Source organism: Podarcis vaucheri, assembly GCF_965113315.1.
Source record: "Podarcis vaucheri genome assembly, chromosome: 11".
NCBI classification, from domain to species: domain Eukaryota; kingdom Metazoa; phylum Chordata; class Lepidosauria; order Squamata; family Lacertidae; genus Podarcis; species Podarcis vaucheri.
In genome coordinates, this window is record NC_138749.1 from 50,483,850 (window position 1) to 50,507,864 (window position 24,015).

General features: G+C 45.4%; 1 protein-coding gene across 3 annotated transcripts in view; it reads right to left on the reverse strand.

The window, feature by feature from the left end:
• Nucleotides 1-24,015, reverse strand: part of MARCHF3 (membrane associated ring-CH-type finger 3) — a 159,125-nt gene that overhangs the window by 88,420 nt on the left and 46,690 nt on the right. Inside the window, exon 1 of one of the 3 annotated variants that reach the window (XM_082191643.1) lies at nt 18,703-18,722. The exons of 1 other annotated variant lie outside the window; for it this stretch is intronic. The gene's annotated coding sequence lies outside the window, so the exon portion shown is untranslated. Of the gene's footprint in view, nt 1-8,031; nt 8,052-18,702; nt 18,723-24,015 lie in introns of those variants that run through there. One more of the 3 variants, XM_082191642.1, reaches the window with a different exon arrangement.

A 24,015-nucleotide genomic window follows, 5' to 3' on the forward strand; every position in this document is an offset into this window, starting at 1 on the left:
AAACTAAGGTAAAAACGAACTATTTTAAGAAGAATGGAGAAAATATGCGATGCAGTAAAAAAAGTTTGATAATGGAAACCATGGAGGGGGGGAGGGAAGTCTAAGGATTCAGGGAATCTTAAATGTTGACAATTATGATTAATGTTTGAGTTCAAATGCATAGTGTAAAATTGAATAATAAAAAAATAAAAGTGGGTTCTGTGTCTGAGGATGCCTGCTGGAGACTGAACAAGTGACTTGGGATCTTTCTTACATACCATGAGTTCATAAGCAGAAAAGGACGACTGATCTTGTGCCATTCCTTATTCAGCCCTTCGAAAAGCAAACGCCTGCCCTGTAATGGACTTATGACAGCGAGGCTCTGCCAGCTTTCAGCTAGCTCAGATTTGCCAAGCATCTGGCATGAGTAAACAACGCCGCTTTCCAACATTTTAATGTGACAAATTCAGGCGGCATTTGCATTTGTGCGTGCGTGAGAGACCACTGGCAGGAGAGAAAGAGTATACATTCATAAAAAACCTCTGTCAATCACTGCTTCAACTGTAGCACAGGAGGTGGCGGTGAAGCCAGAGCAGTTCGTTTAAGGGCTCTTCAACAGACACAAAGAGCTTTGCACTGAAGTAAATGGCTTGTGGATTTTAGCTGAAAATGACAGAACTGGTATTTGGTAGCTTAAATGCAGGTTATTAATTTGAAAAAGCAAACAATTATAGCAGAAAGTAAAATGCCAGATGACAACTGTGGCTCAGTTTTGCACCATCTTCTACTACCGCTTGGCATTTATGCAGCACATTTCAAATGTTTGAAGAAGTTCATATACGTTATCTCAATAATTCTGCTGGGGTGGGGAGTTAGCAGCTAGCCTAAGGCCACCCAGCGAGTACACGGCAACATCTCATCACAACAGCAATTCAACTTGATGTTTAGTTGGCATCAAACTGAAGACTAATCGTTGAGAAAAGGAGATCTGTTAGCTTATGGAAGGAGAGGGGAGACTCAGTTAAGTCTACTTATGGCTGCTGAATCCATGTCAATATCAGTCTTGTGTCGCTGGTAGATGAAAAACACATGGTACTTGGCTCCATCCCATTCCTCTCACACGACACGCTTCCTACATTGCCTGAAATCACTGAGGTGGGCAGAAATGGTTGGCTGGTTCAATGATAACTGTTTCTAGAGATAGACGAGTTGTCACAAGCTTGTTTTCTATCACTGGGGTTTTGTCACATGAGGACTAAAGCAGAAGACAATTTGACCAATGGGGGAAATAACTGCATGGTGACTCTTTCACTAGTTTTTGATTGCCAATAAGTTTCAAAATGGAAGGGACTTTACCAAACCACAGACTTTACTACACTAGGTCTTATGTTTTGTCAAACTTGGGACATGGCCAGTGTTTCTCTGTGGCAAGGGATAAGCCATCATATTCTGAGGAGATTTTTTACATTTCATTTCTCTGTACACCTACTGTCACCCAGCAAGAACTTGATGCTGTAGTTAGAAGGCTGGTCAGTAATAATAATAATAATAATAATAATAATAATAATAATAATAATAATTTATTTATACCCCACCCATCTGGCTGGGTTTCCCCAGCCACTCTGGGCAGCTCCCAACAGAATATTAAAAACACAATCAAACATTAAAAACTTCCCTAAACAGGGCTGCCTTCAGATGTCTTCTAAAAGTCAGGTAGTTGTTTATTTCCTTGGCATCTGGTGGGAGGGAGTTCCACAGGGCAGGTGCCACTACTGAAAAGGCCCTCTGCCTGGTTCCCTGTAACCTCACTTCTTGCAGTGAGGGAACCACCAGAAGGCCCTTGGAGCTGGACCTCAGTATCCTGGCTGAATGATGGGGGTGGAGATGCTCCTTCAGGTATACTGGGCCATGGCCATTTAGGGCTTTAAAGGTCTGTGCCAACACTTTGAATGGTGCTCAGAAACGTACTGGGAGCCAATGTAGGACTTTTAGGACTGGTGTTCTATGGTCTCGGCGGCCACTCCCAGTCACCAGTCTAGCTGCCGCATTCTGGATTAGTTTTAGTTTCCGGGTCACCTTCAAAGGTAGCTCCACGTAAAGCGCATTGCAGTAGTCCAAGCGGGAGATAACCAGAGCATGTACCACTCTGACGAGACAGTCTGTGGGCAGGAAGGGTCTCAGGCTGCGTACCAGATGGAGCTGATGGACAGCTGCCCTGGACACAGAATTGACCTGCACCTCCATGGACAGCTGTGAGTCCAAAATGACTCCCAGGCTACGCCCCTGGTCCTTCAGGGGCACAGTTACCTCATTCAGGACCAGGGAGTTCCTCACCACTGCCCACCCCCTACCCTCCCAAATTAGTATTTCTGTCTAGTCCGGATTCAACCGCAATCTGTTATCCACCATCCATCCTCCAACCGCCTCCAGACACTCACACAGGACCTTCACCGCCTTCAACGGTTCTGATTTAAAAGAGAGGTAGAGCTGGGTTTCAACTGCATTCTGACAATACTGACAATATGCTATCTCAAGAACGGCATCAATCAATAAAGCAACACCTTGGCAAAAGATGCAACAGCTGAACTTGCTGGTACAAGAAATGCTACTGATTAGAACCTTGTCTTAGAGGTTTAACCCCACTTAAAACTGCAGGTCCTTCCATAACAGGTGAGCACGTTGAAGCAATATCTCAAAGCAGAATCAGTGGGTTACCTGCTCTACCAGGTAAACCACAACTTCTGGAACAGCCCTAATCCTAACCTGGAGGGAATGTCAGCAAACATTAGACAAAACATTGCTTTGCCTTTGGAAAGGCTAGCCATGAGTCATTGCTATTCAAGACCATCCAGTGATTAAAACCAGGTTACCACTCACATATTCAGAGCTAATCTAAAGTCCCTTTTTCTAGTTACATTTTCTCTTTTAAAACAAATGAGCCAGGACTTCATTAACATGCTCATCTGCTCAGAAACTTTTATGAAATAGCTGCAAACACCATGACTGGAGGCTTTCAGTTCAAAGCAAATTCTTCTTGCTTTTTTTTTTTAAATCCAACTATTTTGTCCTTAACAGGTACAATGTTAAAACGGTATCTCACAAGTTAGAAGAGGTCAAGACAGCACATTTCTTTTCACTCCTCGCTGTCTGCTAATAAAGCCTGCGACTGCATTATATGAAATTAAATGGGAACCGTTATCAACTTCCCTTTCCCCCCCCCCAGAAAGTGCAGCATCATTGGTGCTCAGAAAGTCCTTTTAATGAACTACCAATTACTACAAAGGACCCCAGTGGCCAGAAATCTTCAAGACAGTCATCTTGCACAAACATCTATGCAGCTGCACTATAAATTCTTAGAGGACTGGACTGTTAGTCTGCTAAATCTCTAATGTTTCACGTGCAAGAGATGACCTACTCTCTCCTCGTTATATTTCTAAGTGGGAACCCAGCTTTTCTTTTCAGTTCATTTGCCAAGGTGCCTACTGAGCCAGTAACGTTTCGACTGAGCAAATGACTGCCATGGCATCCTCTGCTGGCAATGATGGCGGAACCACCCAACTGCTAGGCCATAGAATTAGTGAATGGCTGAAAAACAGCAGTATTTATCCTGTGCCAATTCAGTCAAAATGAGAAGCTAGCTTGTGTTTCAGTGTTTCTAGGTTAACCTCGGCAACTGCAGTTTTTCATTCAAAGTGTATTCATTTTATTTTATTTTATTAATTTGTATTTAAACTTTTCAGGTTTATACATTTCCTTAATTTTACAATCATTTTAACATTTCAAAACTTGACTTCCTTCCCTCTCTTTCTGCAGTTCCTTAATAAAGGAGATATCCTTACAGAAAAAGCCACAAGACTCCTTTCATCCACCTGGTACTTTTCAACAGGGATTTCGTACTACTTGGCTGTCTAAAATCTATTCTGCGTATACCTGTGTCTCATACACTTTAAAGTGTCTCAGTCTCTCTCTTGATGCCTGATCTTTTACAGATTGTGTGTGGTTTTGTGGGTGTGTGTACAAGTCACACAAGCTCCTGCCGTCTGAACATTCAGAATCTTTCATACTGCTCTGCAACACAAAGTTCATTGCCATGAATTATTTACGTAAGGAGAGCTATTTGTAAGGAGCGATATCGTCATGAGAACATCAGATATGCAATTAGATAACCGGACTTCTTGTCCTCGCTTTGAAATGGACCAGATGATTGAATCCGGGCCAAGACAATTTCCTGTGTCCCTCTATTTCCCCTCCTAAATGTTTGTTAGATTGTCTTCTGACATTATACCTACTTCATGATAAAGCATTGGGAAAGCACTCATGTTCCAGTAACATTACCTATTTATTGTTGGTCGGTTGTTTATTATCCGTCAATTGCCAAACCAAACGCTTCCATCCAAAACAGGAATATTGTGCTATTCTGTTTAAGCCTTCAACAACCTGGTGCTCTCCAGGTGTTTTGGACTACAATTTCCACCAGCCCCAGCCAAACCCTTCAATATTATTGTGATGGTTCAATGCCGATCGAGGAAGCCTGCACAACTTGTAACTCAACAAACCCAGACAGCAATGCTCTGTTGCTTGACATTTCCTCACCATTTTGTGTTCCAGGGAAGCCGTAAAAAAGAGAAGTTTATAAACCCACCCACCTAGCTGGCAGGTTGCCTTTGATCACAAACTGGAGAAAGTGGGAAATTACACATTAACAAATTATTATTTTTTTAAGTACAGGGTGGCGCTGTGGGTTAAACCACAGAGCCCAGGACTTGCCGATCAGAAGGTTGGCGGTTCGAATCCCCGCGACGGGGTGAGCTCCTGTTGCTCAGTCCCTGCTCCTGCCAACCTAGCAGTTCAAAAGCACGTCAAAGTGCAAGTAGATAGCGTATTTTTCGCTCTATAACACACACCCGACCATAACACGCACATAGTTTTTAGAGGAGGAAAATCCGTAGGCATGCCACCCGTAGGCATTCCCTCCATAACACGTACAGACATTTCCCCTTACTTTCTAGGAGGAAAAAAGTGAGTGTTATGGTGAAAAAATACGGTAAATAGGTACCGCTCCTGCGGGAAGGTGAACGGTGTTTCTGTGTGCTGCTCTGGTTCACCAGAAGCGGCTTAGTCATGCTGGCCACATGACCCGTTAAGCTGTACGCCGGCTCCCTTGGCCAATAAAGCAAGAAGAACACCGCAACCCCGGAGTCGGTCATGACTGGACCTAATGGTAAGGGGTCCCTTTACCTTTACCTATTTTTAAAGTATGAGAATAAAGCTGATCTCTTTTCTCTTATTTGCTCTGTTCTCCCACACAGGCCAGGCTTGGGGTAGAGAGATTACAAATAATTTGGTCTGGTTGACGTGGAAATAACACCTCCATTCCTTTCAAATCTTTCCTTTCAACCTGCTGTAGCATAGACAGATGCAATAAAACTCCCAAAGCCAGCACACAGGAAGTCAGCATTTAATTGTAGCTGTAGTTTGATATTTTAAAAACAATAAAAGGGAACTTCCAGTTCCTTTCTCAAACCAGCCAAGTAAGTGAAATGTCTTTACACTTCCAGCACATTGTTTGGTATTTCTGAGGTAGCCAACGATGCACAAAAGTTAAAGGAGGAAACAAAAAGTATTGGCAGTGATTCAGCAGCTCTGAGTTGGGGTCTCTCCCAGCCCAGCTCTGGAAATGAGACTACACCTAGGAGCACCTTCGCATGCAAAGCACTGCACTTATCACTGAGCAATGACAGTTCTATTTCCTTGGTGATATCGCTGTTTTATCATGGTTTATCTCCCAGCCTTACATTCTTGGGACTGAGGAATGACAACAAAGATAAGCATCAAAGGATCACCCTTGATTCTAGACTACACATCCGCACAAGTCAACCCATTCATCCCTCCATTCTTCACATTTCCAGACTCGAGTTTTAAAAGGGATTTTTTTTGAGGGGTAGGAAAGCATTGGGAGGGTGGGAAAGAGAAGATGAATAGAAGCCAAAGAATGATGTTAGAAATCCAGGAGCACAACCGCTAGCCTGAGGGCTGAATGTTTCAAGTGAATATGACCTATTAAACATGGAGAAATGGAGCGTTTATAGTAGATATCACACCAGCCCTTTTTAAACTAATAAAATATTTACAAAGAATATACAGTGGTACCTTGGGTTACGAACTTAATTCGTTCCAGAGGTCCATTCTTAACCCAAAACCATTCTTAACCTGAGGCGCGCTTTCTCTAATGGGGCCTCCCATTCCCGCAGCGCCGCCAGCGTGTGATTTCTGTTCTCATCCTGAGGCAAAGTTCTTAACCTGAGGTACTACTTCTGGATTAGTGGAGTTTGTAACCCGAAGTGTTTGTAACCTGAGGTGTTTGTAACCCGATGTACCACTGTATGATGTCATGGCCTCGTGCCTTTTGGGATTACAGTGGTACTTTGGGTTACATACGCTTCAGGTTACAGACTCTGCTAACCCAGAAATAGTACCTCGGGTTAAGAACTTTGCTTCAGGATGAGAACAGAAATTGTGCTCCAGCGGCGCGGCGGCAGCAGGAGGCCCCATTAGCTAAAGTGGTGTTTCAGGTTAAGAACAGTTTCAGGTTAAGAACGGACCTCCGGAACGAATTAAGTACTTAACCCGAGGTACCACTGTATATGTGTACAACACACATACACCCACTGAAATGTGTGGGGTGTATACACATCAGAAAAGGGACAATAAACAGGTGCCAGATTACGTTTGACAACTGGGAGCATTGTTTAGCCCGTTGTGGTATTGATAAAAATGCTACATTTTATAGGTGATGTAGTGAAGAGAATCCTGGCCATCTGTTTCCATAGGAAGGATTCCAAACAGCTTCCCCATTCCCGAAGAAAGATACTACAGTGGTACCTCAGGTTACATACGCTTCAGGTTAAAGACGCTTCAGGTTACAGACTCCGCTAACCCAGAAATATTACCTCGGGTTAAGAACTTTGCTTCAGGATGAGAACAGAAATCGTGCTCTGGCGGCGTGGTGGTAGCGGGAGGCCCCATTAGCTAAGGTGGTGCTTCAGGTTAAGAACGGACCTCTGGAACGAATTAAGTACTTAACCCGAGGTACCACTATAAATCATCATATGGGGGCGGGGGGCAGGGATCAAAGAACCATAGAACTGGAACAGACTCTAAGGGGCATCTAGTCCAACCCCCTGCAATGCAATGGTTAGAGCAGGGGTAGTCAATATAATGCCTTCCATATGTTCTTGAACTGCAAGTTGTATTAGGCAGGAATGGCTAGGAATGATGGGAATTGTAGTTCACCAACATATGGAAAGTACCATGTTGGCTACTCCTGGGTTACAGTAATAATAATAATAATAATAATAATAATAATTTATTATTTGTACCCTGCCCATCTGGCTGGGTTTCCCCAGCCACTCTGGGCGGCTTCCACAGAAACCAAAAAACACTAAAATATCATACTTTAAAAGCTTCCCTGAATAGGGCCGCCTTAAGATGTCTTCTGAATGTCAGGTAGTTGTCCATCACCTTGACATCCGATGGGAGGGCATTCCACAGGGCGGGCGCCACCACCGAAAAGGCCCTCTGCCTGGTTCCCTGTAGCTTTGCTTCTCGCAATGAGGGAACCGCCAGAAGGCCCTCGGCGCTGGACCTCAGTGTCCGGGCTGAACGATGGGGGTGGAGACGCTCCTTCAGGTATACTGGGCCGAAGCCGTTTAGGGCTTTAAAGGTCAACACCAGCACTTTGAATTGTGCTCGGAAACGTACTGGGAGCCAATGTAGGACTTTCAAGACCGGTGTTATATGGTCTCGGCGGCCGCTCCCAGTCACCAGTCTAGCTGCCGCATTCTGGATTAGCTGTAGTTTCCGAGTCACCTTCAAAGGTAGCCCCACGTAGAGCGCATTGCAGTAGTCCAAGCGGGAGATAACTAGAGCATGCACCACTCTGGCCAGACAGTCCGCGGGCTGTTGGATTAGGTGTTGGATTAGGGCTGTGGAGACAGGCTCAAATCCCCATTCAGCCACGATGCTCACTGAGCTATCTTGGTCCACACTCACCCCATACCCTCCAACATTTCTTTGATGAAAATAGAGACATCCTACTCCATGCCTTCCAATCTTTCTCTGATGAAAATAGGGACATCCTAAGGAAAAGCAGGACATTCCAGGATCAAATCAGAAACCAGGATGGCTTCTGTAAATCTGGGACTGTCCCTGGAAAATAGGAACATTTGGAGAGTTTGTCTCCCTCTCTTCGAGCCTAAACTATCTCCTAGGGCTTTCAGAAATATAAGAAACCGAAGAGTTCTAAGTATTATTCAACCTTCCTCTTCTGAAGTTTTGCTTTGTTGCATAATTTGGGATAGTAGGTGATTTTTCAGATCAATTCACTTGAATGCTTGCTATCTCTCTAGCTTGTCACACCATTTCTAGGCTAAAGCTCTCGGTATGTATAATTTCTTTTCATAAAAGCACTTTCAGAAATACATTCCGCTCCTTTTAAGCTAGTGAATCATTACCCTTCCACTTTCTATTTCCGCCTACCAAAAACACACACATTAAGAGAGAAAACAAAAGTTATTTTGAAAAATATTGCTACTCCTAAGTCACATACTGAGAATTTGAAGACTGGTGGAATGCTAATGTCAGGGAACTGACATCGGAGGAAAGGGAAGTGGTAGGGCTCCCAGAGACTGGGAGAGAGTCAACAGCTAAAGCAGGGACCAGTAGGGGGAGCGCGGGGTCTCTGGAGGAGGATCTCAGTAATGCTGAGAAAGACGCAGCAGCCCAGGCAGGAAGCAGAAGGGGAGAGAAAGGGGTGAGAGACACTTCGAGCGAAAATAGCGGGGAGGTGTCAGAAGCAACTGCAGGGAGACCTATGCTTCGCCGGAAGCTGTCACGTCGTGAGTCCAGGAGACGCGTTTCCGTTAAGGAACTTCTTTGCTGGAAGCGCTTCCGCAGACAGCCACTGTCGGACTCTACAAGTGACTAGAGCAGACATGTCTGAGGAGCTCTGTCACACACAGAGGTTTGTGGGGTCGCACAAACTCTGAAGGGGCACTATTTTAAGCACAAGCAGCTAATCATCCCCTGACAGCAGTCCGACAGTCTCTGTACGCTGCCTGTGCAGGAGAAGGCATCATGAGCGACCCAGCAGGAGCCGGAGCCGCAGGGGGTGGAGCTGGTCCAAGCTTGGAAGACAGATACCGAGCATTGGAGGTCCAACTTGCGCTGCAGACGGCGAGGCTCGAGGAGAGGAGGGCTCAAGATGCAGACAAGAAGGGGAGAACCACTCAGTTCCCCAGAAAGGTACCAGGATTAGTGCAGAAGTTTGGGGGGGACCCCAAGGATTACCATGCCTTTAGGACTGAAATGCAATATGCCCTGAATGTGCAGTTTGATGAGTTCCCTGATGAGGAATCCCGAGTTGCTTTCGTAATTGGGCATCTTGAGAAGGGGGCGCGGGACTGGGTTCGACCCCTGATGGCAACGCACAACGATATCCTGAAGGACGCTATGAAATTCTTTCGTGCAATGGATATCATGTTCTCCAGCGATATTGAGGAGGGGGGAGTGCGCAGACAGCTAATGGCTTGCAAGCAGGGAAGCAGATCTGTCCGTGAGTACTGGACTGAATTTACCATGCTGATTCACAGATTGGGGTGGGATTTATCGGCAGCACCCATTCAGATGCTATTTGAAGAAGGTCTTTCTTCAGCTGTGAAAGACGAGCTGGCCAGGAGCCCCAGGGCAGTGTCTATGGATCAGCTGACCAAATCTGCGCTGACCATTGGAGCGCGCCAGGAGGCAAGAGCCTTGGAGAGGCGGGAAGGGAGAGGGGAACGTTGGAAGGAGTTACGCATTCCAGACATTCCTGAGCCAGCTTTCCCGCCGGCAGAGCCGATGGAAATCGGAACAGCCCGCGCGCGCGCAGTTTCAAAGCCCAGTGAGGGGGCGAAGAAGGAGGGAAAGGGACCCCGGAAATGCTATCTCTGCCAACAGCCAGGCCACTTTGCCAGAGTCTGCCCCCAGAGGAAGGAATGGCAAGGGATGGTGGGAACTGTTGAGGGGGAAGAGCAGGGAGAAACGGAGCAGGTAAAAGCCAACGCCTGGTTGCCAGCAGGGCACTGCAGCCAGGCCAAAGAGCAGTGAAAGTGCCCCTTTCCCAAGTGCCAGTGCCAGAAGCTCCTCGACCTGCTCTAGTGATTGAAGTGTCGCTAGAGTTGCAAAATGGACACCCCCTAAAAATAAAGGCGCTGTTGGACTCAGGCAGCTCCTGCAATTTCATGAGCAAGGAGTTTGCGGCTGAACACCAGATACAGACTATCCCCTTAAGCAACCCCCTGCAGGTGACCACGATCGATGGCAGAGAACTGTTGGGAGGAGGCGTCAGCTTGCAGACCATCCCAATGATAATGAGGGTGGCAAGGCACACAGAACTGATAGCGTTTAATGTGGCCACCTTGGGAGGCGCTCCCATTATTTTGGGAATGAGCTGGCTAGCCCTACATGATCCGCTGGTGGGCTGGCATCAAAGAGTGGTTTCCTTCGGTTCCGCACATTGCTTAGAACACTGCAGGGGGGAAAAGGGGTCAGCAGGGGCCCAAGCCACCCTAGCAGGGACGGAAGTGATGGAGAAGGGGAAGGTGCCATCACAGTATGCTGATCTCAGCGACGTGTTCAGCGAGAAGGAAGCTGACCAACTACCCCCGCATAGGCCCTTTGATTGCCAGATCAATTTACTCCCTGGAGCACAGCTTCCTGTAGGCAGGTTGTATGCCATGTCAGACAGGGAGATGCAGGAGTTGCGAGCGTTCATTGACAAGAACCTGAAGAGAGGCTTCATCAGAGAGTCCAAGGCAGCGGGGGGTAGCCCAGTGTTTTTTGTGGATAAAAAGAACACGGACAAGCCGAGACTGGTATGTGACTTTCGGGCCCTAAATGCAGTGACAGAGCCGGTGGCTTTTCCTATGCCCAGGATTGATGATATTTTGACCAGGGTGCGAAAAGGAAAGATTTTTACAAAGCTGGACCTAAGGGGGGCGTACAACCTGATACGTATAAGGAAAGGGGATGAATGGAAGACCACCATGTTCACCCCTTTGGGGGCATTTGAATATCTCGTTATGCCTTTTGGATTACAAGCAGGCTCCGCGTGTTTTCAAGCCTTTATGAACCATGTACTGGGGCCTTTGCTCTACAAGAATTGCGTGGCCTTCTTAGATGACGTGTTGGTGTATTCGGAGAATGAGGAGCAACATGTGAGAGACGTCAGAGAAGTGTTGAGCAGGCTGCATGCCAACAGACTGTGGGTGAAACTGGAGAAGTGTCAGTTTCATACCAAGGAGGTGGAATTCCTGGGGTACCGCTTGTCAGACAAGGGGTTGGCCATGGACCCCGGCAAGGTTCAAGCGGTGCTGGAATGGAAAACCCCCAAGACTAAGAAGGATGTGCAGAGGTTCCTAGGGTTTGGAAACTTTTATCGTAAGTTCATCCGAAACTTCGCTCACCTGACGGCGCCCATCACGGACTGTCTCAGCAGCAAAAAGAAGTTTGTTTGGACGGGGGAGGCGGAGCGAGCGTTTGAGGAACTGAAAGAGGCCTTCGCCTCTGACGAACAACTTCTACATGTGGATTTACAAAAAAAGCTGAGGGTCGAAACAGACGCTTCTGACAGAGCCATAGGGGCGGTGCTTCTTCTGCAGCCAGGGAAGGAGGGGTCCGAGTGGCGACCGTGTGCCTTCTTTTCGCGAAAGCTGAACAAATCGGAGAGAAACTACACGGTGTATGACCGGGAACTTCTTGCGATTTATGAGGCCTTCCGGAGATGGAGGCACCTACTAATTGGTGCACAACAGAAGGTGCAAGTACGCACGGACCATAAGAATCTAGAGTATTGGAGAACTGCGCGAGTGCTCAACCAACGGCAGTTGAGATGGGCCCAGGAGTTCTCCAAATTTAACTTTGAGATTTGTTACGTACCAGGCCAGGAGAACGTTAGGGCGGACGCTCTATCACGCAAACCTGAATATTTGGAGGGAGAGGGTGCACCCGAAGAGACCCATGTCATTCCCGAGGATCGCTGGGTGTGTGGGGCGGCACTGGTGGGGCTAAGGGAACTGATAGAGGGAACGGTGCAGGATGAATATGCCCAGGACAAACTCAGGGGTCTCAGGAGGGAGGGAGACAAACCCGGGGGTTTTGAGGAGAGAAACGGGGCGTTGTACTACAAGGGAGCGTTATACGTACCTGAAGGAGAATTGAGGGAAAAGGTACTCAAGCAACTGCACGATAGCCCCACAGCAGGGCATTTTGGGCAACACAAAACCATGTGGCTGGTTACCAGGGAATTCTGGTGGCCCAAGGTCAGGGAAGATGTGCGGGAGTATGTGAGAGGGTGTGACCGATGTCAACGAGCCAAGGGGGAGAGGCGGGCACCGGCAGGTTTATTAGAACCACTACCCACGCCGGAAAGACCATGGGAGGCAGTGGCAATAGATTTTATGACTGATCTGCCCAGGTCCAAAGGGAAGACAGCCATTATGGTTGTGGTAGACCTGTTAACCAAGATGGCCCACTTTATAGCCTGCTCACATGCGGTCACAGCAGAAGAAACCGCTAAATTGTTTGTGGAAAATGTGTTTAGATTGCATGGTGCCCCCTTGAGGGTGGTTTCGGACCGAGGGAAACAATTTACTTCCAGGTTCTGGAGGAAGCTCATGAGCTTATTGCATGTAGAGGTGAATTTCTCAACTGCCCGTCATCCAGAAACCAACGGGCAGGCGGAAAGAGCTAATGGTGTCCTCCAGCAATATTTGAGGTGTTATGTGAATGACAGAGAGAATGATTGGGTGGAGAAGCTGGTGTTGGCAGAATTTGCCTATAACAATGCGGAGAACGTGTCCACGGGAATGAGCCCTTTTTTGGCCAATCACGGGTGTCATCCCCGAGCCTTCCCAGGGGGGGAGGGGGAGAACTGGAGCGTTCCAGCCGCAGAACAGTTCGTTGAAGAAATGGAAGCGATCCATCGCCAGCTCCAACTTAATTTAAACAGGGCGAAGGAGGAATATAAGAGGCAGGCAGACAAAACCAGAAGGGAAGGAGAAAGCATTAGGGTGGGGGATCAGGTGTGGTTGTCCACCCAAGGGTTACCATTTAAAGGAGGTTGTAAGAAGTTAAGACCCAAAAGACTGGGCCCATTTGAAGTCACGCAACAGGTCAACCCAGTGGCTTTCAGACTCTGGTTACCTAACCACATGAAGTTGCACCCAGTGTTCCACAGATCATTGCTGTCACCGTATATAGGGGACAGAGAGGGGAGGGTCAATAGGGGACCAGCTATGGAAGAAAAAGAACACAGCTACCATGTAGCGGAGATTCTCGATTCCAGGTGGAGGGGAGAGCAAGTAGAGTATTTGGTAATGTGGGAAGGGGAGCCGGAGTCGGAAAACACCTGGGTCAGGGCAGAGGATGTAGATGACGAGGTTTTGATTGAAACTTTTCATCAGAGATTCCCTCGGAAACCCCAGCCAGTGGCGAGGTTCCGGAGGGAATACTTCGCCACCACCGACGAAGAAGAGGAGTTGGAGGGGTTCGCTGATTCCGAGGTGGAGGAGGATTCAGCGAGTCGGAACGAAGACCGATGGAGGGAAATGTTCGAGACGTCGGAAGATGAGGAGGATTCTTTTAGGGGTTTCAGCTCCTCACCGCCCAGAGGAGAGAGTAGGGGCGGGGGAGAGGGGGGCCCTGGAGGGGAGGTGGATGTCAGGGAACTGACATCGGAGGAAAGGGAAGTGGTAGGGCTCCCAGAGACTGGGAGAGAGTCAACAGCTAAAGCAGGGACCAGTAGGGGGAGCGCGGGGTCTCTGGAGGAGGATCTCAGTAATGCTGAGAAAGACGCAGCAGCCCAGGCAGGAAGCAGAAGGGGAGAGAAAGGGGTGAGAGACACTTCGAGCGAAAATAGCGGGGAGGTGTCAGAAGCAACTGCAGGGAGACCTATGCTTCGCCGGAAGCTGTCACGTCGTGAGTCCAGGAGACGCGTTTCCGTTAAGGAACTTCTTTGCTGGAAGCGCTTCCGCAGACAGCCACTGTCGGACTCTACAAGTGACTAGAGCAGACATGTCTGAGGAGCTCTGTCACACACAGAGGTTTGTGGGGTCGCACAAACTCTGAAGGGGCACTATTTTAAGCACAAGCAGCTAATCATCCCCTGACAGCTAAGGACATCAAAGGCTAGTTCTCTTTCTAGGCTAGTTTTCTCAAGCTTGGTGCCTTCCAATGTTTTGGACTACAGGTCCCACCAACTATGCTGCTTCTGGCTGCTGGGAGTTGTATCTGAAACCATCTGGAGGTCCTCAGGAGAAGGAAGACTGTCCCAGAAGCACCGCTCACCCAGCTCCCATTTTGTTTAAACAGAGGCTGTGCAAGAGAATGGTGCTCTGTTTTGCTTTCTCCCTAATTCTTCAAATGAACCAGAAGCGACTTCATGTAGTACCCTACAACCTTGTGTAGAAAAATCTAGGCCGTTTGCTCTCACAACTTGACCTGAGATGGAGCGGTTCTTAACATTTTGGATGCACGTGCTTAAAATTCTTATTTTAGTCAGTTGATATTCTTCATTTTTTTAAAAAAAAAATGTATCCCAAAGTCTCCAGAAAAACCTACGCTGCATTTTCAGAGCCTTATCATTCCATTTCATTCTGCCGTTTCAATGCTCATAGGATACCAAAGCTCACCGTGTTCGTAATTTTTTTTACTGCCCATAAGCCATTTCAAATGGAATGAATTTAGTGGCAGGCGATTGCAGTCATTCGCTTCATAACAGAGTCTTTTAAAGACGGGTCCAATTACCCCTTATATTACTCCACTATTTCATGCAGTTAACTTATCTGCTCACATGGAAAAATTTCCCCTAGCAAGAGTACGTCTGTGAAGGTACTCCAACCACAGGATTCCCATAAAAGACAAAGGGACGAGCTGGATAAAGAAAGTGTCTGTGCTCCTTAGCCCTGCGCTGTTTTGTTTCTCTGAATAAAGAGTGCCTTTGCTGTCACCTTGTGAGCTACTGCTGAGCTGTGCCTGAATCTTGCCTTGACAGGATGACATTTCTGAGAAGGATAATTCGGGTTTCAAATCATTTCTTTACGGCAAATGTTGACAGGCAGGGTTGGTCCTAGAACATCAGCTTTGCATGTAAAAAGTCCCAGGTTCAGTTCCAGGTATCTTCTGCTTGAAACCCTGGAGAGGGACGGCTGGTCAGTGTACAGAATACTTAGATGGACACTAGCAATGATTCTTCAACATCAACTTCGTTGGACTGGGCATGTTGTGCTAATGCCTGATTATCGTCTTCCAAAACAACTACTCTATTCCAAATTTTAAAATGGAAAGCGTAATGCTGGTGGTCACCAAAAGAGGCTCAAAGACTCTCTCAAGGTAAATCTAAAAAAATATAGGATAAACATCGACAACTGGGAAACACTGGCCTGCGAGCGCTCCAATTGGAGAACAGCCTTGACCAAAGGTGTCATAGGCATTGAAGACGCTCAAACTTAAGACGAAAGGGAGAAAAGTGCTAAGAGGAAGGCACGTTTGGCAGACCCTCACCATGATCAGCTCCCACCCAGAAATCTATGTCCCCACTCTGGAAGGATGTGTGGATGCAGAATTGGCCTCCACAGTCACTTACGGACTCATTGTTAAAACTGTGTTTATGGAAGACAATCTTACTTGGCTATGAGTGATCGCAGAAGAAGAAGAAGAAGAAGAAGAAGAAGAAGAAGAAGAAGAAGACTTAGATGGATCAATGGTCTGGCTCAGCGTAAGACAATTTCCTGTATCCTTGTAATGTGCAAGTTTATCTTTGCTGATAGCTGGCAAACAGGAGTGCTGCTGAATTCCGTTCTGGTAAAACCTTATGGGAAATAGATGGGCTGGAGACAAGAGAAGACATTTGACCCGTAGGTGTAGGCACAGGGCACAGCTCTCTTGACAGCCTGGTCCATACCCTCCAAGTGTCCCTATTTTCCAGGGACAACCCTGGAATTACAGAAGAGATACCGGTTTCTGATTTGATCACGGAATGTCCCACTTTTCCCTTTTCCTCCCCTCCATGTCTCGGAGAACAATTAAAAGTGGGGTTTGTGCGTAGGTGCAAAAATGGAGTTTATACTGAAAATAAAATACCTGCAGCAAATGAAGGAAATGGTGAAGTGGGCATATGAAGCCCTTTCTATAATTTTGAAGGAAGAGGTCACCAATCCATTTGGTTATGATGGTGATGATGATACACTGCCTTTTCCTGACAGGGACTCAAGACAGCTTACCACTAAAGGAATATTTTATTCCATTTATCAGTGGAAGATGTTGCACACAATCCCTTCCCTCACACATTTTTTCTTTGCAATAATCCTGTGAGGTAGGTTCAGCAGAGAGGTTGCCATTGGCCCACAGTGACTAATGTATATGTGTCTATGATGTATACATATATTCAGTGACATCAAATGCAGAAGAGGTTTCCTGATGTAGAATAGAACATCCCAATTTTCATCAGAGAAATGTACATAGCTGAACTAAAAGGTGACGTTATGTAAAAGCTGATGTTGTGAAGGTTGGGTGTATGGTTTTGTTTTGTTTTTTGTTTTTTTTTAAAAAATGCTAACTGTTATTATAATTATTCCTAATTGTATCTCATACGTCTCCTGCATTGTTTTACTTTCCAGTCACTTAATATGCCGTGAATCACTTACAGAACAATTTTCTGGGAAAGTGGCACACGAATAAATAGACGGTGATGATCTCAGGCAGGAAAGCATTAAGGGTGGCGTTCTACTATGTTTTACTTGGAGTAAACCACTGGAATTAATGAACATGACTTAACTTTGGTCCATTCATTTCAACAAGTCCAGTCCGAGTAAAACCTAGCTGAAAATCACCCTAAGAATATTGGTTTAACTGCAAACATAATTCCTTTTATTAAACATTAAACATGTGCTCCCATAGGGGAAATATCCAAACAGCCTTGAGGAAAAAAATGAAAATCCTGGCTATTAACTACTACGTTTTTATTGCCCTATTAACAAACCGCCTTAAAAAATCCCAACTGCAGACAATGGGCTTGGTGTTATACAAGGGCCAATGCCCTTCCACCACTTAATTCTGAAGCTCTGTTTTGAATGCAAAGCTCCGTCTTGCGCTGCCCATTAACAAAGCCATTTTTCTTCCAGCTGTTAAGGGTTAGATGTGCAACATCCATTAAGAGAGCTACTTGATGGCATGACTGGCAAGGATGCTGCAAAAGGAGAAAGATCACCGCAGGCCCGGAAAATTAATGCATCCTTCACAACAGAGCTCCCACCATCCATTATTACCAAACATTGATTAAGCATCAGTGTGATCAGCAGAACCAAATATTTTTTATTGCTAACATAGGAAGATGTCATGTCCAGCGTTTAGGGCTGGGTTAGGGAAGGGAGAGCATTACACTTGCAAACGCATCACAAGGGACCAGTGGAGAGGCCTTCTGACCTTTGGGCAGATGTTGGTGGGTCCCAGTGAGTGTGTGTGTGTAAATAAAGCACCTACCTCTTTATTCCTTCCAGCTGAGCACAGGGTTGCTTTTGAACTAATGCTGATCTCAGAAAAACTGAAGCTTGGAGCTGCAGTTTGGAAGCAGGAGGAACACACAGGAAGAACGCCAAACAGTGGAGGTTAAACCAACCCAATTCCAGCCCCATGAGGAGCAAGCGAGCATTTGCACGACACACCTATACACACTGCAGGTGTCGCAACACACAGTTTGGAAAGCTCTGCCTTAAATGAAGTCTGGACTCAGCATCAAAGGGGAGCAACTGGTGACCTTCAAGAGAGACGAGGCAACATGGGTGACCCCAGTCCCCTCACGCCAAGTTTTGAGTAGCAGCAGAAGAAATCCTTACATTTTTAACATTATGAAGTTTCTCTGTACAACCACACAACCAAAACCTATGTTTTCTACCTCCTGACTCCTGGACTGGACACCTCTGGTTTATGACTTTTAAGCCAGAATTGAAAAAGATGTCACAAAGGAGGGCAGGTCACTGTTACCTTGACAACCCACCTACCTGGGCACTGCTCCTCAGTCTTCAAAGTTCTTTAGAACAAAGTTCTTTAGAACTTTGAGGCACCTGATACATCTTGTTGAAACATCTCCGTTTATATTTGTATCCCCATTTCAGATTATCCTGATTTCTAAGAGAACCATCCCATCTCCTTTTAAATACAATACGAAATGCATATCAATAACACAGCATTAGGCAATCTGTTTTACAAGCAGGAGATCTCAGGTTCAATCTCAAACATCTCCAGGTAGGGACAGTGCTTTTTTTTTCTTAAAAAAATGTTTAGGGGTACTCTCCTTTTGACTCAATAAAACCAACATTTTATAGTTCAAATCGGGGGAAATAAATACAGTAAATGGACGAAAGTACAAAGATTCACAAAATGTTGAGGGGTATGCGTACCCCCAGAAAAAAGCACTGCATACAGGAAACGCCTGTTTTGGGTAGAGGAAGGGTGGAGCTTTCTAGATGTAAAGTTTACAATATACAAAGGAAATGTGCATCTTTCGACATATCTCACTTTTAACCATCAGGGAAGATTTACCATGGCTCTGCAGTCACAATGGTTTGGGGGAGGGATAAGTAAGTAGAAAGAAGACCACACAGAGGAAAATGAATCCATTTTACTTACCTGCAATCAACTTTAAAGCACAAAAGCCCCTGGATCTGTTTGTCTGCAACTTGATGCGTTTGTTATTCAGGAGCACCTCTCCTGTGTCTTCAGTTTTCGAGCCACAAAACACTATGGGTGATTAAGCGATTCCTTTTTTTTACACATCCCATCCTGCAAAGCCTGTTCTTGCAGGAAAAGCATCACAGCCATTCTTCTGAAATTTGGCAGGGATGCCTTTGCTGCAAATTTCATCCGGTTCTCCCCTCCAACGAACAAGTTTGAGGCAATTCCTTTTTCTACAAAGAAACAAATGTCCAGCCCTCTGGATGGATTTGCTTGTAATTTGGCAGTCTTAATCCACTCTGAGGGGCGGCTGCTATGCCTACAAATGTCACCCACTTCTAGAAAAGAAGCAGATAATAATAATAATAATAATAATAATAATAATAATAATAATAATAATACAGCCACTTTTTATTCCCTCTAATACTGAATGGTGAGAAACAGAGCTTTGTTTTTAGCTAAACTGCTTCAGACCAGAAATAAAAGTATAATTGGATGGTTCAGAAAAAGACTTCGAATAGATCAAACTGCTTCCTAAAATGAGAGACAGATCTGAACCCAATCCTGTGGTCAGTGCACAATCAAACTAAATAGAAAGTTTTAATCTTATGGCGTATGAGGGTGGGAGCAGAGGGCAGGATCTGAGTGCATAATATATTAGGAGAAGTTGACTGGGAGCAATCGTCATGTGGGGAGAATATTAATTAGGAGGAATACAGTAATTTAAGGAGACAATTTAGAGGAGGTTTGGGGATAAGGTTTGCGGGACTTACTTCTGAGACACCATGCATAGGATCAGTTTTTGCCTGTTGAGATGGAGGAGATATCTTAGTGCTTCATATTTGAAGCACGTAAAGGACCCTCAGTAAAACCATTAAGTTAATTGTTTAAGATTTTTTTAATATATACAGTCGTACCTTGGATCCCAAATGCCTTGCGAGCCGAACATTTTGGCACCCGAAAGCCGCAAACCTGGAAGTGAGTATTCCGGTTTGCGAACGTTCTTTGGAACCCAAAGGTCCAACAGGGGTTCTGCGGCTTCCGATTGGCTGCAGGAGCTTCCTGCAGCCAATTGGAAGCTGCTCTTTGGTTTTCAAACGTTTTGGTAAAGGTAAAGGTAAAGGACCCCTGGACAGTTAAGTCCAGTCAAAGGTGACTATGGGGTTGCGGTTTTCAGGCTGAGGGAGCTAGCGTTTGCTTGCAGACAGCTTTTCGGGTCATGTGGCCAGCATGACTAAACCGCTTCTGGTGCAACGGGACACTGTGATAGAAACCAGGGCGCACGGAAACGGCGTTTACCTTCCCACCACAGTGGTACCAATTTATTTACTTGCGCTGGTATGCTTTCAAACTGCTAGGTTGGCAGGAGCTGGGAGCATGGGAGCTCACCCTGTGGCAGAGATTCGAACTGCCAACCTTCTGATCAGCAAGCCCAAGAAGCTCAGTGGTTTAGACCACAGCGCCACCTGCGTCTCCTGAGTCAGCAGTAGATTCTCACCTTCCCTTAGGAAATATGCAAAACCTGTGGGAGAAAAAGTGACTGCAACATCTCCCAGGTGGGACAGAAAATAATGGCAGAGCATCAATTTCCAGACTGCAGCCTTGTATCCCTTTTGCATCTTAATCACCTCAACTGTTTCTTCTGTTTGCCTAAGTTTAATTTTAGGTGACTAATCGCAAGTATTTGTCCAGGGATATTTTTTTCCTAAACGGTGTTATCAACAACTGAGATAAGCTTCGCAAGAACTGAAGATCAAAAAAGCACTCTGTGGAAGAGTTCCTTTCAAAGCTGAGCTGGTGCATGTGAGGTTGCTTGCAAGACATTTTAGGGAGATTTAAACATGACACATGATGTCTACAGCAGATTGTTGCAGTGTATCAGAGGAGAGTGCAAAATATGGTTTGAAGCTCAACATCAAAAAAACCAAGATCATGGCCACTGGTCCCATCACCTCCTGGCAAATAGAAGGGGAAGAAATGGAGGCAGTGAGAGATTTTAGTTTCTTGGGCTCCATGATCACTGCAGATGGTGACAGCAGCCACGAAATTAAAAGACGCCTGCTTCTTGGGAGAAAAGCAATGACAAACCTAAACAGCATCTTAAAAAGCAGAGACATCACCTTGCCAACAAAGGTCCATTTAGTTAAAGCTATGGTTTTCCCAGTAGAGAAGACTCCTTGGAAAAGACCCTGATGTTGGGAAAGATGGAGGGCACAAGGAGAAGGAGACGACAGAGGACAAGATGGTTGGATAGTGTTCTCAAAGCTACCAACACGAGTTTGACCAAACTGTGGGAGGCAATGGAAGACAGGAGTGCCTGGCGTGCTCTGGTCCATGGGGTCATGAAGAGTCGGACACGACTAAATGACTAAAAAACAACAATCCTAGCCCTCTAACAGGAATGCTCCTAGTCAAGATTCCAGCTGGTCAGGCCCTCCTCTGGACTATGATAACCAATGAAGACGTTGGGATGTATTTCAAAGTAAACAAGCTCAGACTTGCCCTGAAAGACTAGAGAATCACAATGGATTTTAAGGGAACTGACCAATTAGCAAGAGAGACTTTGTTTCCCATAACATACACATAAGGTTCACCAGCTCTCTAGTCAAATGCATTTCGGAGATTTTCAAAACCAAGGTGGAATCTATACACAGATAAAAAAACGTTCTGAAAATGCTTTGCTTTAAAAGCGTTTTTAAAAATACATTGAATTTTCCATGAGGCTCACCATCGTCATCTAGTGTCATGTTGTATATTGCACTAAAAACACTTAAAACGTTTTATTTGCAGCCGTATAGTTGAGTCCCAAGTGAAAATCTGCAGAACAGATTGTACAAGAGGCAAATGGAGGAGGCCTGTAGACATTAGGAGTGATTATTCCTTTTCGAAGCTATCCTCTACCCTCTGGAGCAACTACCATCTGTCTTCAGCCTAAAAGTCAAGCAAATAATTTGCTGTGTAAAGACATTAATCTTGTACCATCCAAATCCAGCCATTCTCTATACTGGGAAAGCATTCACAGTAAAGTTGGACATATTTGGACTGAGTAAATGAACCAAGAAGAGATTATATCATCTCCACGATTCTGGAACCTAAGTATGGGGGATGGCGTGGATATTTAGCAACTGTATCTGAAAGCTTCAGCCAGTGATATAATGCTTAACATATCAAGAAGAATCATAGGCAAACATAATTCAATTACCCAATTAGAATTTGAGTAATTTCCCTAAGGTCAGGATACAGAATAATTACCTTTTACCAAACCTTTGCCTAGGTTTAAAATATAGCAGAAAAGCCAGGAGAAGCTTGTACAGTCGTACCTTGGAAGTCAAATGGAATCCGTTCCAGAAGTCCATTCGACTTACAAAACGTCTGAAAACCAAATCATGGCTTCTGATTGGCTGCAGGAAGCTCGAACCAGAGCAGCGTACAGAAACGCCGTTTACCTTTCCGCTGGAGTGCTACCTATTTATCCACTTGCACTTTGACGTGCTTTTGAACTGCTAGGTGGGCAGGAGCAGGGACCGAAAAATGGGAGCTCACCCCGTCACGGGGATTTGAACCACCAACCTTCTGATCGGCAAGTCCTAGGCTCTGTGGTTTAACCCACAGCGCCACCCGTGTCCCTCACTTTTCCTTAGGCTGTCCCTATTTTCATTGGTGAAATGTTGGAGGGTATGGAGTTATCCGACCTCCAAGCCATCTGAAGGGAATCCTATATTCAGGTAGGTAGCCGTGTTGGTCTGACGTAGTAGAAATATATAAATAAAATAAAAAAATTGTCACACACGAAAACTCATACCAAGAACAAACTTAGTTGGTCTCTAAGGTGCTACTGGACAATTTTTTTATTTTTTTATTTTATTTATATATGAAGGCAATCCTGTACAGAGAAGTGTTTTTTAAAAAAATGTTTAATGTTTTATTGTGTTTTTATATATGTTGGAAGCTGCTCAAAGTGTCTGGGGCAACCCAGTAAGATGTGTGGGGTATAAACAGTAAAATTATTATTATGGAATGGGACGTCCTTATTTTCATTGGAGAAATGTTGGAGGGTATGCAACAATAATACAAACAACATGAGCTATTGTGTTATTTGTATTTTTAAAAGATATTTTACATAGCCTATATGGCTGTAGGTCTTAAAAGAGATGTAGGACTTCACTTAATTTTCAGCTCCTCAGGCGTGCTCTTTCATGCAAGGAAGTAACCTAACCTGCAACATTTATTTTTTAAAAAACAAAAACAGAAGGAGAGGATCATTTGGCTTAATCTTCAGGTAGGAAAATGTATTGTGCTGGCACTGTCAGCCCCCAACAATTAACTGCAGTAGGAGGAGATTTTAATAAGATTTTAATTTCAATTGATTAGTGGGTGAGATTAATCAACTAAAGTGTGCAACTTTCCACGTGGGTTTTCTTTTCATCACCACGCAGACATCTTTCCATACATTTTATTAGCAAGCAAAATTGCTGCGAAAATTAGCTTATGGGTTGCAGGCATTCCTCTCTTTCCTTTAAGCTCCCTGCTTTTGCAATCGAACCGCTGAGCCAGCATATATGGTAGTGACTTATGTGAAGTACATGCAGCTGCGTGACCCAAATGCCATCCTCTGAAGTGTGTACTCGGCCACAGAACGGATCTCTGCTGAGCTGGTATTTTGCCTAATCCATTGCAACTGCCCCAGAAGCTACTGAAATGTCATGGTGATAATGAAGCGCCTTGCCTTTGTAGACCTCCATTCTCAAATTAACCTGAATTGACTTTCAATATGCAAAAGAGCAGGAGCTTGTCCTTAAAAGCATCACAAAAGGACTTAGCTTTCCAGTAAGTGTTGGTCTCCTTGTGTGCTGCTAAGAAGGCACAAGTCCCTTTGTTTCGTGGTCCATTCAGCCTGCGTTTCAGAGAGTCAAAGCAGTCTTTCTGATCCTGCAGACCACGAGAAAACCAACCACATTCATCAATCAAACCCTTGCTTTACTTGTGTCACTTTCCTGAGTGAACAATCGCAGCTTCCTGTAGTCCCTGCCAGCCAGTGATTGCAAAAGAGCAGTAGTTTCAGCAACAGCTGATTCAACATTTGCACCACCTAGATGATCCCAAACAGCATGATGAAGACAGACAGAAGCAGCTGGAAGAAGCAGCCGCAAGCTCTGAGTGCTCAGCAGCGTTCAGATGACTGCTTTCTTTCTGCTCAGCTCCGGAAAGGATCCTTGTAAACTGGGATAAAAGCAAAAGGTGGTGGGATTTTCCCTGGAATCAGCATAG